Raw genomic sequence first — 18,425 nt, 5'->3', positions numbered from 1 at the left:
TCAAAAAGTCTGGGCACATCCCTACATGTAATACTCATCACTATACATACTTGGTAAGCTTCAATATCAGATCATCTGTGACAATATGAACATGTTTTTCCTGGGTAATGAAAGGCATAAAACATGAGTTTGAATGTAAGGGCAATCAATGTGTGTTCATGTGAGCGTCTTTGTCATCCGGATTTTTCACTCATCATTCTTCATTATCTGATTTGTTTATAGTCCTCTATCCTTTTAAATTAGCCTGTCTCTGTGTGGTAGGTCAAGTATAACACAGCAAAATTTACACTCATGGATGGAAACACGTGACACTTTGACAAATATCCTGCATTAACGCCAGCTATTAGGGGTTTAACTGAAACGCATTCAGATGTGTAGATCCTGACTGACACTACAAGGCCCTCAGGGCTTGTTAATGGTCTTTTGTCTTTAAGTACCAGCAGTAAATGATGACTGGGTGCACATTCTGTTTGAGGAAGACATCTGTTCATATCAGCTTGTGGAGGCTTTGATTGTGATAGTTATGGGAGGTTTCATGTTTCTTTTTAGAGGAGAGGAAGTGATACCGGTCTCACTTCCACCACCCAGATTTTCTGCTGATGCGCACTGGCCCATTTCCCCCCTATTTCTTTTCTTTCCCTCGATGCAAACACACGTTTATAAAGCATTAAAGGATCAACACTTTAAGTCGGAGGCGTTCCAGTTATTATCCTCCTGTGTTTGTTCATCACTGAGCTCAGACACTGCGAGGTGAGAGGGTTGCTGCTTGAGGTGAGACAGAGTTTAAAGCCCCCATGCGTAGACTCTCTGAGGTTCAAAACAGAGCAGCAGAGGGGAGAATCACAAGAATCAGATGTCAGCTGTGTTTATTTATTGCTTGGATGTCAGGCTTGGCGCAGGTGGCTGTGAATTCCCTTTTCTCTTGTTGCAATGAACTGAATATAAGACTTGTTCAATGTTTCTCCCCCCCGGCTGGTTTGTCAGAGAAATATGCACACAGGAAGAGAACTTAAATTTCTCCCCGGTGTCAACAAAGAGATAAGAGCAGCATGTGTCTGTGTAGCATTAGCCATAAAGCATTATTCCAAGAGACAGGGAGCAGACAGTGATTTATGATGTTCTGCAGAGGGGAAACAAATCGTGTCTGTGCTGCATACAAGTCGAATCAAAGGGAATAGATATGAACCAACAGATCAGAGCATTTTCCCCTTTTCCATGGTTTCACAACAGTTGTGAAACATGCTGGCTTGTAGTTTCAGGGAGCAGCTTGTTTGTAAGGTCAGAAGATCACTGTGAAACATCTGGTTGACAGTTTCATTTCATGAGCATGCTTCTTTATATTATGTATAACAGATTTTATTCTGTGACACCTCCATCTGTATCTTTATGAGAATGTTCGACAGCCTGCTATTACTACAATTACACATTAGGAAATTAAGCTCCCAAATTTGTTGCTGTAAGATAACAAGGCTGTTTAAATGTTAGTAGTCTTTCATTTTGACTCACCAGGAAAAATAAAAAAGTCAATTTAATTTATTTTTATCTACACATATAAACACAAAGTGAACTAATTTAATATTTTTGCATATTTTTGTAATAGAAAAAAGATTGGAAAAATGTATCAATTTGTATGGATTTTCTATTATATGCTGATGAAACAAATAAATACCCTCCAATAAGATGTTCCATAATGTCTGACTGACTTGCTAATTCACTATAAAAAAATCCTGCTTCTCTTATGCTCAGTCTGCAAAATCATAAAAGTTGCTGATCTTGAGTGAAAAGCACCCCCTCATCTCTCTCTCTCTCTCTCTCTCTCTCTCTCACACACACATGCAAGCATGCACACACACACACACACACACACACACACACACACACACACACACACACACACACACACATGCAAGCATGCACACACACACACACACACACACACACACACACACATGCACACACACACACACACACACACACACACACACACACACACACACACACACACACACACACACACACACACACACACTCAAACACACAAACACGCAGACATTGGCACAGGGATAATTGATTTGTTCTGGAGTTTATTATCAGGAGTTTTTTCTCCCTGGCTGTCCAAACATATTGAAGGCAGGAGTGAGGGCTGGAAGGCTTAATAGACTTGGCAGTGTTTCTCCACAGAGAATGGGGAAGAAAAGGGGAAAAATATCAAGTCTGACTTAATGCGTTAAAGAAAAAAAAAAAGTTTTACTAAGGAAATGAGGAGCAAAAATAAAAGCATAATAAATGGATTGGGCTACAGTCAATTGAGACCCCTTTACTGTCAAACTGCTTTGAGCCAGACACTCAACCCAGAATCAGAAAATCCCTCCCTATCAAGCTCCCTTTGATGAGGTCTAAAATAAAAATAATAAAAACATGGAAATAAAGCCAGCTGGAAGTAAAGTATAAGAGAAAGAAAAAAGACAGATAAATACAGAAAGAGTTCAGCACTGAGTAGCCAAATACTCTCTTCTGGTTGATCTCCAGTGCGCAGAGGAGCTGCTGGCCCACTCATTGCTTGCAGGTGTAATAACACACACTGATCCAGCGCTCCTGCAGCTCACAGAGCAGATATTTCTGCACCCCTCTCGTCCCTCTCATCTCAAAAACAGCAGCTCAAAAATCATTCCAGGCAGCTCTGCTAGTAAAATATCTAACTCCTCCGTCTCTCTCTCTCTAACACAGACTGTAGCCATTAGAGAGATGAGCCTGCACTCCAGTCCTGTTTTATTATTCCTGTTATGGCTTTTCTGCTGTATTCAATCATGTTCAGTGTCCTCATTTGGAGTTGAAGCCATAAAATTGCAATCACATGATCTCTTGAGGAGCTCTGATGGGCAATATTGAAAAAAACAAAACACATTTTGAAATCTAATATTAGTTGAGTGGAGGTTTAAAGTCCACACTTATTAAGGTTGAAGCTGCAGATATGAGGAGATTAATGATGATATTTTCACATGTTGTTCATTGCAATAGGGGATTTCAATCCTCCACTGTAGCTCAGAGGTCAAAGGTCAGATTCAACGGTTCATTGTGTTGTTTTGAACCATTTCAGCTGCACAGATTAACAATGTGTTCTACATAGATTGCAGTAACAGTGTTCCTTACTGTCTATCACAGCATGTGCAAGTTATCTGTGTACCTTCCCCTTTCAATCATTACCCACAGAAGGATGAGTATAATTCTCTGCACTGAGACAAAGTCTACACTCAGCACAAAGGCTAATACCAGAGCGTCATTTCAGCACATCTCAAATCTAAGTGTCTTGTTTCTAAAATAACTCAGGCATGAAGAGTTAAAATGTGACTCAAATCAGATAACCAGTGAAAAAACACCAGAGGAAAATTTAAACCAGATGGTAGTTGTCTCTGGTCACTGTGGCAATAGTTTCTCATAGCCAGACCTTCCCTCACACTGCACAAAGGTAATAAAAAGCTCTGGGATCTTCAAATTTGCTTGCAAATAACTGTAGTTAGGGAACTTTATTAGTCAGGTGGTGGGCCCTGGCAAAAACATTGCTAAATGATAATAAATAAAACACAGCATATAACATTAAAATATATTTACAACTTGTGACCAGAGGACAGAGTGCCTGCCTTTCCCAGCGTTGAGTCCTTCCCATAGATTTGTTGTTTTACATAAGCCCTTTTCCCATGAGCAGATCTGGAAATTTCTAGAACATTTCAGAGAAGCCTACCTCCAATCCTTTCAGAGTTGCTTACTCACTCATGTGAGTTACATTGTGATGTTTTCTGCTGTTGAATGGGGGGGGTTATCACAAGAGGCAGGACGACGCAGTGGTCATCATGTTGAGTTTTTAAGATATCCAGACTGGCATTTAAAGCACAGTCTGATGCTTTGTTGGCAGTTTTTTTACTTTTATATCAATGCTTTATGTGATTGAGGACATTTAACATACTGGTAAGCAGTTGATCATCCCGTCCCACTTGCTCACGGTAGCTTTTACCTTCGGCATTCTCACATCAGCTCATCTCAACTTCTTGTGGTTCATTTATTTTTAGGGGGCTTGTGGTAGAAAAATTGTAATAAAGCTGGGTTGAAAATGTATCATTTGGCATTTGCACATGCAGCATACCCCAGAAAATCCTGGACATTTTCAAGAGTTTAGTGCATATGTGAATACAGCTAAAGTGATGGTGATATGGTGAAGTTAACTTACAGAGAGAGTAAGAGGAGCAGAACTCTGTCTGACATACACAACCAGTAGTTTAAACGCAAAGTTTATACACAAATGAGACCACTCAATGACTGAGTTTGAACCTTTAATATAGAAGCACCAATAGGGCTTAATAATAGTGTAAAAAATCAAAACATGATTTTGTGCCTGGTCATCAGCTGGCCGTTATTCTTGTAGAAGTGCAGAGTGTGTAGGCAGCATCTTTCCTACTGTATGCTCAGACATTTAATATGATGCATGCTCTGAAATGGTCAGAACAACATCTTATCTGACCCTTACATTTGTCATACATAGTGTTTTAACAATGTTTTACACACAGCATAGAGCTGAAAAACAAAAATCAGGCATCAGGTTTTTGCCTCCATCAATAATGCATAAATGTTGGTTCCTCTTTTAACTCAGTCCCACAAGACTGAATTAAAAGTGTAATCAGCTGCTAACTGTTGTCTTAACAGCCTGTTTGTTTTAGGCATGAATTCGATCTGTATCATCAAGAGGAGCAATTTGATACAAGGTCTGACTATTGGACATAGAAATCATGTTGCCATGTGGCAGGGTGCCTCAGAACCATGCTGCAGATTTTGGCATCACAAGGACCATGTTTGGCCAAAGACACAACCTCACCATCTGACCAATGTTTGCAAGGCTTCCTCCTTTGAGTCAGATTGCTTGATGCTCATCCAGGTTGCAAGGCCATTGGAAGACAGATGTTATGAGATAAAATAGTTCCTACCAATGCTACTTTTGGCAAATAACCTCCATGATCAACCCACTCAACGCACATGGTTCCAAGAGCTTGTGTTTTAGATTGTGTAAGTTTAGCTTCTACAGTCTGGTAGCACACTAGTTTGACTACTTTGCTCATTATGTAGCACAGTGATCACACAGGTCATCAGCACACTGTGTATATTCACAGCTGGGCTACAGTGGCTGTGTCCCCAATTTAGCACTGTTTAAAGACTGTGAGGAGCTTTAGGTTGATTTTAAAGCCACAGAGTAAATTCTAAGTAATTCTAAGCGACAAGACTGGTTATTTCTTTTGGCTGAATTTTGCCACGTTTAGAGCTTCGTGGTAAAGTTTGACAGTGAGAGGGAAGTTAGAAAACAGGAGGATGTTTTTTCATTTAAATTATTTTCTTTGTATTCATGGTTGATACTGGGGCAGGTTTAGAAAAAAAGACAAATGATTTTCTGTTAAAGTATCGTTTTAGACTTGGATCTCCACAACCAGTGGTTTGCTAGTTAAAAAAAAAAACTAAATGGTTAACAGGATTTAATGTTTACCCTGGTGTGAATACTTCAATGCTCTTCAAGGACAAAAAGTCTTAAACCGTGTTCACATTTTTGTTATTTGGACATCATTTGGGATGACAAAGCACACACAGTGACACCAAGGCTGTGACCATCAATGTTTAAAAGATACATCTGATCACTTTTTGTAAGCTAACTCATGATGATAAATCAAAGTTTTGTAGTTATTTTACAAATAAATATTTTAAGAAGCTACAAATCAGTACATTACAAAAGTAGTTTTAACTCTCCTGTTACGTTTGTTTCTCTGGAACAGCAATAATGTTCCTGGGTCAATTTGACCCGGGGCATATTCAATTATCCAAAAGTGTCAAAACCCCTAAAAATCCTGCTGAACATTTTTTTTTAAATCGAATCCTTAACTCCATTACTAACCATTTAAATCAAGATTTAGTGCATTGGTATTCTTTAACGCTCATAGATCATGGTTCAATAAGGATAAGTCACTCGTTTTTCATTAAAATTAATGTTAAAACTTTTTTTTAATGTGCATTGGAAAGCCCTAAATATAAATACAATATTGCCTAAAATAGACTTGGAAGACTCTGGGTGAAGGTGCTCATGGGAAACGCAGTTCTCATGCTCAAAAAGACTACCAACTTGAACTAACGGGGTCATCAGAATCACACAACATGAAAACTCCTCACAGTGCCTTTGATTCACAATCTCTCCATTTTTAATATGATATGAGTGTACATGAAGCAGGATAAAAAGTAGTTCTCCAGAGTCTAACAGACTTAGCACACATTGTTAGACAAAAATATTACATTAGTGGTCTCTTTTTGTGAGTCATGATCACTCTGTTATGGACACGCATTATTAAATAAGGGGGGCTGAACAGCTCCATGCTTTTATCAGTTTTATCAGAGAGTCTCTGAGATCCAAGTGATGCTACAGAGTCACTGTGCTTATCTATCAGTGTGTGTGCATGGAATACTAGTATATACACTAATACACTTTCATCTTGAAAAATGATACAAACCTTTTAAAGCAGCACTTATTGAGCTGCAGACTTCCCTGCCTCACCTTGTGTTCCTCTGAGGAACAACAATTGAAGCACTGCAGACAACAAACCAACACAATTAAGTTCAACGAGCAGCGTCCTCCTGAGTAACTCGATCAGAATAATTCAATTCATTACTTCTCCAAACAGTCTGCTCTGCTGTAAGTGAATTTAAATCAGTTTACACAACGTTATCAACAGACTGCCGATACAAACTTGAAACAAAGTTGCCTTTAGTGTCACTCAGCAGATGCTAATGGTACACAAAACACAACACTGTAAAACACAGAGAATGTAGTTTGACTTCAAACAGGATTTTCACATGAGCAGAAGGTTGTTAACTTATTTTATATTGTAGTGAAGGGATGTCCATTTAGATATACCTCTTGCAGAAAAATGCAACAGTTTTCATAACTTGAAATTTAAATAAAGTACACATTTCCATCCATATGTCATTGGAGTGGGCCCATAAAGGCTTTGGAGCCTTTCAGCTAATTATGAAAGAGACTGAAACTAATATCCATGTCTTTATAACAGTTGTTCTCAAAGTGGGGTCCTGGGACCCCTGGGGTCCGTGGGGGTCCGTGAAATAATTTGAATACATTTCTAATAAATTATATAATTGTGCTGGGTCATTACAAAACTGCATATACACCATTGTTATGATACCATTTGGTGGCTCGAGGGGATATGTGAGTCTTGCTACTGTTAATTTTCTGAAAGCGTTTAAGATCAATTACTTGAAAAGTATAAATGTTGTCATGTTGAGTCCACAAGGAATGAAATGACCCTCTGTTTTAAAGTATACAAGTGGTATTTACTTGATTCAAATTGAAGTCTTATCTGTTTATCACTATGGTACAGGTCTGAAGTATTTACATTGATACGTTTTACAATAAAAATAGTTCCAAGGGCAACTAGAAATGCTAATGGTAGTAAGCATGTGCTGAAGTGTTGGGAAGTTCGGCTCTTTTCAGAGAGAGCCGGCTCTTTTAACTCGGCTCCCAAAAAAGAACCGGTTCTTTTGACTCCCGAACGGCTCTTAATGTGGGATCTTTTGTAGCCGTATATTTTACCTTAACTTTGCAAAAAATAATGGTTTGTCTGTTCAAAACCCTTTTACCTACAGTGTTTTTATGAGAAGCCTTAAAATTGCCCAATGTTGTGCATTTATTCTGTTACAAAACCATTCTTACCCTAAAACCTAGGATTATGGTTAGGGTTAGGGTTAGGGTTAGGGTTGTGATTAGGGTTAAGGTTAGGATTAGGGTAAGGATAAAGGTTAGGGTTAAGTATAGGGTTAGGATTTGGGTTAGGGTTAGGATTAGGACTTGGGTTAGGGGTACGGTTAGGATTAGGGTTAGGGTTATGATTAGGGTTAGGATTAGGGTTAGGGTTATCATTAGGGTCAGGGCGAGGGTTATGATTAGGGTTAGGGTAAGGGTTAGAACCAGAACTGAACTTAAGTAAACCGAACCAGAACCAAACTCATGCAAACAGAACCAGAACCAAACTCAAGTAAACAGAACCAGAACCAAACAGAACCGTGACCAGAACCAAAAAGAACCAAAAAGAACCAGAACCGAACCACAATCGAACCAGAACCCAACCAGAACCGAAACAGGACCGAAACAGGACCGAAACAGGACCGAACTGCATGAGAAGTCTGTGCTGAAATCCGGTTTTCCATTTGTGATTCCGTGCCATCACTTTCCTTCATAGCAGCAAAAGAACCAGGGCACTGCATGAGAAGTCTGTGCTGAAATCCGGTTTTCCATTTGTGATTCCGTGCCATCACTTTCCTTCATAGCAGCAAAAGAACCACATCTGTTTTTACTGAGAGAGATTTAGATTCAGCTCACTTTACTGTGTTTGTTTGCTTTGATACAGTGAGAAGGCTGTCTGACGCAGGTGGAGCTACGCGATGAGAGAGCGATGGCAGGACAAACAGTCCTCACAGCCAGCAGGTCAGACCATCAGAGGGAAAGAGTGGAGAGAGGAGAGAGGGGAGGCACGAGGTGAAAATAAACACAGGATGGCTGAAGGGGTTCAAAGAATTTCACTCAGGAGGAGGAGAAGAGATAAGAGGTGAGAAGAAAGAGGAGAGGGTTTACTCTGGCAATAATATACTGTAGATGGAGTGAGATTCAGGGAGTTGTGCTGCAAATTAGAGATGAATAAAGGTGGAAATTACACCAGATTATGGACAAGACTCCTTTGCTTCGCATAAGATGTCCTGCTCACCCTGTCTCTTCTTTCATAACCACCAGCTGCTTATACATCATCCCTTACTTATGGCGTGACATGTGATGAGCAAAGTCTTCAGATCCAGTATTAAAAGCTAATGAAACATTATCTTGACTTTGCCCCAAAATAATTCAAATGTATCTCCATTCAAGGTAATTATACAGAATAAAAGCCACAAACAAGTTCCCAATGAAATTAACAGATTGGACTGATAGTGAACCAAATATTATTTATCTGAGAGGGAGATTATCATTCTGAAATGAACATGGATCATTGCTCGAGAGTGTCTGAATTTCTCCAGGCTTCCATCAATCTCATTAAAGAGACTCAGATGTTCACAGAGGCTAAAGAGCTACAAGTGCTTACTTTCTTACCCTAGTAGAACCTAAATGCAAACTGCACACTGCAGGATGACTTCGGAGATTTGTGGGGAAATAAAGGCTTACAGGTCAATCTCAGAAAACCCAGGCTATCATCTGACAACCATAAAGCCTCTGGGAGGCCGGTTTTGGGTGGCTTCCAGTGTAGCCAGTGGTTTTTGGGGATAAGGGATCAAAGGTTTGTGAGGCGAAGGCTTCCTTTTCTCATTCCTTATAATCGTTCATTTTCTGTGTAGCAACTTGAGATGTGAGAAATGTGTGAGAGTAAAAGTTAAGAGACATCTACAAGTAGATTACTAGGTGCACTAACATGCATATGTTTGTTTATACAGATTAATATATTGCTTAATTACACCGCGCCTCATCTACTTTCCATAATGACTGTTTTCTTGCATACAGCATTCAGATATGCTGGAGGATGATGCTTCCTGGATTACAAGAGGTAACCAGAATGCCTCTGACACTTTCCTAACCCAGGATTGAGGGATCTGTTTTCATAAATCATTTTTAGTGCAGTTGGACCAGAGGGTAGGAAAACAGGTAGCAGTTAATGGTGTTGAAAATATCATGAGGTAATTGGCCAATTATGGAACATGGGGAATGACGGTGATGAGGAACTCTGGGTGTTGGATGATTGCAATGACCTGGCAATGGTTATTAGATATCAGAACAAAGAGGAGGAACAGGAAGATAGACTTGGACATGGAGATGACAATTGCGATGAAAGCATGTACGGAGCATTTCCCCACGTGATACATTTCACCCGTGTTTTGTCTTTAGAACATGTCATCAATCATGAGCGCATGCCCACAGTGTGAGGTTAAATCCGTTCTTGTTCTTGTGCTTTTCATTAGTAAAAGAATATTTTTTGATAAGAAGAGATGCAGTTAAATGACAATTTTCTGTAAGCTTTAAACATACCGGAGTGTTTAACTCACCCGTGTGCAGCAGCAGGGTGGAGCCATGCCAGGAGCACATTGGTAGTCTGCATTCTGTGCTGCAGCAGCACTTTGAAATGCAATTTTGCATTTTGATATTTTTTTCCTCAACATGTCAGTGTGATGATATCCTCATCTACAACTCTCCAGGGCTGCTAGACTCATTTCCTTCCTCACACTTCCTCCCCCCTTTCCTCACTCTCTCTCCACTCTCCATATGCCCTGGATTGATTTGTCCTGATTTGTGCTCCTTTTTTATCCTTTTTTTTCCTCTTTCCTACATTTCAAAGATTGCTTAGTTCCTCTACTTTGTTGCTTTTTGTTCTTTTGTTTTAGCATTCTTTTTTTGCCCTTCCCTTCTCATTTTTCTTCTCCCTAAAGGATGCAGAGAATTAGAGAACAACTTCCTACCTTAGACTGGAGGAGCCGTAAGCTATCTGATCATTAAAAGCAGGAGTAAGATCATCCATCACATCTCCCTTCACCTCCAGGACCCTGTTTCATCACTGTAGTGGTGGTAAATTGCCCATCTTTCTGTGTCCTTCTGTGAGGAGAAAATGCTGATTTCAGAATCAGGTACCACTTGGCAAACAGTGCTGAGTAAACAATATATATCCCAAGGGGTTTGTACTAAAACAGGATATTTATTTTTATGACTGCCACCACTTAAACAGTTTTTGCCTTTTTAATCTCTTTTTTTGTGTAAAATATAATGGGACTCACTGTCTTCAATTTTCAAACTTACATCAAGGGTACCCTCTTTTTTTAGACAGCTGAAATCAAGTATAAGGTTTGATTCCCTTGATGGAATAATGGGTGGATCAAGTCACCCGAACAGGCTAGCTTTGGGGTATTTTGGGTATCGTGTCGTATCGTATCGTATTGTATCGTATCATTTCCCATCGTATCGCATCTTGCCGTATCTTATATTATCTTATCGTACCTTATCTTATCATATCTTATCATATCTTATCTTATTGTATTGTATCATAACATATCGTATCGTATCATAACGTATCGTATCTTGCCGTACCGTAACTTACTATCATATCGTATCGTATCGTGTCGTACTGTATGGTGTTGTATGGTATAGTATCTTATTGTATCATATCGTATTTTATCGGGTATTGATTGTATCATATCACACAGTACCGTATCGTACCATACCGTATAGTATCATACCGTATTACATTGTATTGTATTGTATTGTGTTAGGGGATAGATATGTATAGAAAGAAAGGGGATATTAACAAAGGAAAGAATCAACATCATTTAAAAGAAAGATTTAAAAAGACAATCAAAAAATGTATTAACTTATTATATTAAGATTAAATGTCTGAATTACCTATATCACATGCATGCTATTATACACAATTATATTTGCTATCAATTCTCTACTTTAATATTACCGATATATTGCTCTGCACATCACTGTTTTTGTGTGTCTTATTGGATTTTGATTATGATTTCTCAGACAGACCTTGTACTTTGTGCATATGTCGTTTACTTGAATCCAGTCTAATTGGACTAACCTGGCATCTTTATTCTTTGTTCTGGTCAAAAACAAAATCCCTTGACATTTTTAAAGGATTGTGAATAAACTTGTGAATAAAGTCAGATGCTGATCTGAAACAAAATTTCTAGCTAGGTCATGCAAACATCTTCAAAGAAAGACTACCTGCACTCTGGTGATGTAGCTGGAAAGTGAAGATTTGGCTCAGGGCGATGACTCACTGCCTCCATGTCACATCCTTCACCAGGAAAACCTCCAGGATTACTGTGTCATTGTTTCCTCCACTTTCCTTTCCCTGTGTGGAAGAAGAAGAAAAAGCTATAGGTTTCAAATTCTGAGGCTCAGTATATAAACTTTAAATGTCAAAGTTTGCTGACAAACAACACATGATATTTTTTAAATGTGAAGAAATGCAAGAAAAAAAAGTATGTGGAACATCAGTATGTGTGTTTTTTACATTTTTATTCAGTATCAGGTATGAACATTTCCTGTATTTATTTTGCTTTTTGTATCATTTTATTTCCTGTCACTAGATGTGGAGAGACATAACTGACTAATGTAGGACACATTCCTTCATAAAAGTGCTGTGAGACATGGAAACATCCGGCCCAAAGGACTCATCTTCTTTAATCTTCAGGCATCAGAGGCTTTCTAAAAGCTTTTCAAGTATGTTTGTGTGTGTGTGTCAGTGTGTGTGTCAGCGTGTGTGTCAGTGTGTGTGTTTGAGGTGGACAAAAAGCAATAGGTGCAGCATCTTTTCCCAGAGAACAGGAGAGTTTAAATTTGTTTCGATGATAGATGGGGTAGTGAAGCATCCAAGGACCCTGAGGAACAGATCAGCTCATCAGTGTGTGTGTGTGTGTGTGTATGTTTGTGAGTGTGTGTGTGTGTGTGTGTGTGTGTGTGTGTGTGTGTGTGTGTGTGTGTGTGTGTGTGTGTGTGTGTGTGTGTGTGTGTGTGTGTGTGTGTGTGTGTATGAAATGCTGCTCCCATCAATTTCCGAGAATAAAAGCTCCAGTAGTTGTCGTCCCGGCTTCCTGGCAGCATGCTGATGATGTCATCTTGACTCAGGATGCAGTCATCTCATCATTGTGCTGATTTGATCATCGACTGCTGAAGTCACATTTTTTTCAGTTTTTTATCCAATCATATATAATTGAAAATCTTAAACCTGTTTTCTTTTTACAGCTGTTAGACTCTCTGTGTATTTTGTTATATTTTTTGCCTCACTTAGATCAAAAATGCAATCCCTGATGAGGTTAGCTGTTTATGCTTTCACATGTCATCTCTCTCTTTCTCTCTGGATCCCTCACTATTTTTCTGGACAGCATACGGTACATAGACATTGTATTGCTAATGGAACATACTCTGCTATAACTGGGCACTGCTGCAGGGGAATGGTAATACATAATGATTTATTTCAATGGATCTCTTTGTAGAATTTGTAAAATATTTGCAGTTTCCCCTCTGTGCTGCAAAACAACTCCCTTTTGGATTAATTAAGTTCTTTAGCTGGGTTATTACCTCAAATCTGTCCCTAGATACATCTCATGATGGTCCCCCGCACTTTGAATTGCTCTTTGTATGGATGGTGCTTTATAAATAAAATTGCTTTGCCTTACTAATACTGAAAGTATCCAAAAGGGGTTCTGTTCCTTTGCACTTTCTTTTTTAGTTTAACAAGTGCCAATAAATATGTTTTGGAAGTTGGACAATGTGCAGTATTTTTGTAATTTTGCTTTAAAAAGTAACCCAACTGAGTGGCAACATTTAAATCTTTTTAGATTTAATCTTTAAGGACCAAACAAAATATATAGAATAAGATACAAGGAATACAAAAACATTGTACTCAGATTTATAGATACATTTTCTCTACTTTTAAAGAACTGTCAGTATTTTACATCAAGTGTAAGACAGTTGTAACTGATGAGTAAAACAAACCAGACTAAAACTAGAACAGAGAGAAACTTTGCTTTATGGCAGCGTGTAACAAAACCAAGCAGAAGGTTAAATTCCAGTAATTTAGTCAAAAGTTAAATGTGTGCTGGAGAGTAAAACGGAAAACAGCTCAGTGGTCAGAGTGACTCAGCTGTCACTCTCACATTTAGACCTGGATTAGAGAGCAGTTACACATGATTCCTGCTGTTTCTTTTACACTCTAAAGCAAACCAGGTGGGTGGGGTTTGTTCTATATCCAGAAGCTTTAGGCACTTTCACTCACAGAGGTTGAGAATGTATCAACTCCTTATGCTTTCTTGTGACAGAAGTACTGTGCCTTAGAGTGCCTCTGTTTTTCCACCTCTTGTCTCAGTTGGAATATCCTATAACCCTGCACTTTCCAAAGAGGGTTTGAAGAACAAGAGTGAACCATTTTAAAACTCTGGTTTTAACTCTGGTTTGAAAAATCATTTGCAGCCTGGAAAATCTACATTTTCTGAACTGAAGCTTTAACCACAGCATGACTTTGCATCAAGGATGTGTAAATGTCATCACTGTAACACATTCTAACTGGGGAAATGTATGATCTAATGTATGAATATACATAATGAGGGGCGCTGGTGGCCTAGCGGTCTAGGCGCCCCACATACAGAGGCCATGGCCCTTGTCGCAGGGGTCGCCGGTTCGATTCCCGGCTGGTCGACCATCTCCTGCATGTCCTCCCCTGCTCCCTACTCCCCACATTTCCTGTCTCTCTTCAGCTGTACTGTCCATTAAAGGCCAAAAAATATAACTTAAAAAAAAAAAGAATATACATAATGAGTATAAGTAGTATATAGTATAAGTATAAGTCTAAACGTAATCCATTTTTACTTGCCTTGTTTACATACTTGCATCTAAACGAGAAAAGGAAGGGGGACATCCTCTCATCTGCGTTTTCATGGAAATATAGCATCTTATGGGAGGGTGAAAAGAGCCAGGAGAGCTCTATACAGAGCGAGTGTGTTTTATTTTCCGATATGTAATAAAACCACCTACACAGCAGTTTGAAACTGTGTAGTAAACTGTAGTATTCAAGAGGAATATTTGTGTGTTTATCTATTTTTAATACAGCTTATTAAGGGTCATAGACTTTATCTGATAAAGTGGATGTTAGACACTGTCTCAAGTCTGAAGCTTCACGTTCAGTTTTTTGACCTGGCCTTATTATTTTGTTGGAGGAGGAAGCTATGATAGTTAGCAGACAGAGGTAGAGCACACAGCCTTACCCTGCCGTTCAGCTCTAGGCTACTCATCCTGGCTCTGCCTTTCCTGTCCTGGCAGCTGTGGTGGTGATTTGTCAATCAAAGGAAGCCACACCCTGCTTTTTTTTTGCTGATTCCTCTTTATATGTTATGTTATATAAATGATAAATATCTCAATGTATTACAGAAGATATAAGACTAGTCAGAGAGGACTTAAAACACAGCAGGCAATTGTTTTCTGAAAAACTAAAGCAGCTGAGAAGTTGGCTCATTTCCCCCCTTGCTTCCTACAATTCACCATTCTTTTTGAAACCAGCTCCCCCAGCTGGTCATTACAGAGAATGCAGGTTTATGATGCTTTTGTATTGGCTTCACTTTTTTTTTTTTTTTACATCCACGTCTAATGTACAGTCTCTGATATCAATACTTTCTGTTTCAGACTAATGTAGAATGCACATTTATAGAGTCAGTATCTTTCTGCTTGACTTTAAAAAAAAAAGACTGTTTATGAGTTAAAGCAGGATGTCAAGACAGGACATGACACACACAAGCAAGGAACATTAAAAGTTGGCAGAGAAATACTGAGATACTTCATTTTGAGATGCTACATGTGTTGAAGTCTTGCTCTGGATACATTTCTGCCAACAGGATACAATAGAGGAGGCTAAAAAGGAAAGGGAAGTAGTTTTTCAGGGTGGAAACCTAAAAATACACCAAAATACCACAGTGCCACATCAGCCAATGAGACAGCTGTGAGGATTTAGATCAGTCGGATAATCTGTGAACTCTAAGTAAGAATGACGTAGTGTCAAAGATGACTAACATGTAAGTCAGCTTGTTAAGTTTTAATACAGTGAAGCTGATGTAAGCTGGGTATGTTCACTCACAGGCTTTTCATGAGAAATCAGGTTAAAATGTGCTCTTATTCAAATAGATCAACACATTAAGTGGACATTGGATGACACTGGCTTAATATTATCATCCATCTGTTTGAAGCAGACGCTCACAGGGACCCAGAGTTTAAGTTTCTTTTGGTTCAGACTGTCTTAAAACATGGATTATGTGTCTCCTCTGGCAACAAAATAGAATCATAATTGGTAAGTCAACATTGTACACTCTCTCACACTCGCTCTGTATAGTGCTCTCCTGGCTCTTTTCACCCTCCCACACCTGCACCAGATGCTGACGACCACTGCCTTAGAAACATAGTCGTCATGACTACCATGTCCCATGTTGAACAAGAGGAGTGCGAGCACTCAAGAGAAAAGGGCAGGGAGTTTGTCTCTTGAGTGTGTGTGTACTCTTAGTCAGCTGGTGAGGGTCTTAAGGTGTGTGTGTGTGCAGTAAGTGCATTGATTAATCACAGAGACTCCACAGAGAGACCCACTAATGGTTCCTCAGATTTAATACCTTTCTCATGTTTTATATTTGCTGAAACTTACAGGTGTGAGCAGCTCCTTTATTCACTTAGTGCATTGAACTATGGGAGAATAGTGTCAGACAGCATAAAGGCTGTATTTAGAGGACACTGAGTATACTTTATGTGATCACTCCTCTAGAGTGAACACACTGCAGACTAGAAACCTGCATCGAGTCTGTGCTGTATGGAGTTAGGAGGTTCATATGTTAACTCACTGCTGCCCTCTGCTGTTTAATTACTTTCATTGCTTTTCATTACATTTCTATTTGTTCCAGTTATGGCAATGTACATGTAAAAGTTCTCCATCAAAAAATCACTTTTCCCTGCCACAATGAGTCCAAATCATGTGTGCTTTGATACAAAACTAGTTGAACCTAAATCTAAAATTGTTTCTTCTCTCTCGCTTAAATAAAAAAATCTCCTGCTTTATGTGTCACCCAGGAAAAGTGTCATGTAATCATTACCATGGACTACATTTAGAGGTCACAAAAGTAACATAGAATCCTATTTTTTCTGTTTTTGCTTACTTTCTGAAAACTTTAACAAACCTCATCAAACCTCTTAAAATTTTCCAAATGAAAGAAATCAAATAGGATATTCCTGTTCAAGTGGGGATTGCTTGTTCACAAATCAATATGTGGTGTCATAAGTAGCCATGACTTCATTATCTCATCAATTGAATTTTTTTACCAAAAAAGCAAAAACTGCTGAATTATTTACAAAAGCTAAAAGGAAACCATTCTTCTCTTTCCAAACCCTCTTGACTTGTGCACTTGCCTTCAAAATCTGTCCTATTCCACCACTTGATCCAACCCTCAGTCCCACCACAACAGATGGCTGCTGTTTACAACCACAATCATGCATAAAACATTATGCAATAAACTCTGGAAGGTTTTATGATAGGTGGCAATCCTTTTTGTCCTTCTTAAATACTCAGATTTTTTTTTTTTTTACAAATTAGTATTTATTTTTGATTATTAATTAATTTTATTTAATTTAGTTTTATTAATGTATTACTATTATAACATTACTACTATAAAAAGTAATTTTTTGGGAGATTTGGGTTTTTTTTTCTCTATGCTGATTCAAAAAATTAAAATTTGTATTATTTTTGTACTTCAATACTTGGGATGCACCGTATTCCGTTGCAATAGTCACTCACTATACATGTCTGCTTTTGTGACTTCCGATGTTGATCTGTCATTGTAAATTTGCCATATTTCTCAATGAAAATATTTATAAAAAATAACTAAAAAAAGAAATTGCAATAATACTACATTTTAAAAAACAATTATCATAAAAGCTAGAAAAAATTGTCATATTCATTCAGCTTCATCTGTTACAGTGGTAAAACAGGATATACAAAGAAACCACATTCTACTGAGCTCATCCCATTTCTTGTTTTAGACAGATGGACATCCTTCTGCCCGGCATAGAAAGGAGGTTTAGGACCTTTCTACATGGACAGTGCAAGATGACAAGCTAGAAAACAGCTGTTTGCATCAACACAACAAATTTCCTGACCACATAGTGCAGCTGGAGGGTCAGGCTAAACTATGTAAGATGTTGTAGGGGTCATGTAGGGATTTAAAGACTGCATTCCAAAAAGCATGCTGAAAAGGACAGAGTCAAAACATGACAGGTGCTAATTTACATGACTTCATGATAACAAGCCACACAGGTAAAAAGCCTCAGATTAAGTGGATGCAAAGTTATCTGGCACACAGAAAACTGGACTTAAGCTCTAGTTTAGCATTTAAACAACGCTAGCGGATGTAACCGATGTAGTCTATATGAACCATTGAGACATTTTTTAAACAAGCTTTGTAAAACTTGTAAAATACACAGAACAAGCCCCCTTGGATGTCACTCACACTAATAATGGTAATAAATTCCCATATTTTCCAAGTGTAAGAAGTCAATCAAAGTTCAATGTAATTCTGATTTCAATGTCATTTGCAACCTTATTGAAAATGTATTATTATTTTACTTTTATTTAATATTATTATTATCCTTTTCATTGGTTGTTGCATATCACCTTGTCCATCTGTCTTGTTTTGGTTATTATTACCATATGTAATAAACTTGAAAAATAAATAATAGTAATAATAAATAAAAAATTAAATAAATAATAAAAAAAATACACAGAACAGCAGAGGTGGTCGGACAGTTCCATCACTAAAAGGTCAGT

Source organism: Notolabrus celidotus, chromosome 4, assembly GCF_009762535.1.
Source record: "Notolabrus celidotus isolate fNotCel1 chromosome 4, fNotCel1.pri, whole genome shotgun sequence".
Classification (NCBI taxonomy): Eukaryota; Metazoa; Chordata; class Actinopteri; order Labriformes; family Labridae; genus Notolabrus; species Notolabrus celidotus.
The sequence above is the reverse complement of the archived record's forward strand: the minus strand, read 5'-3'. Positions refer to the sequence as shown.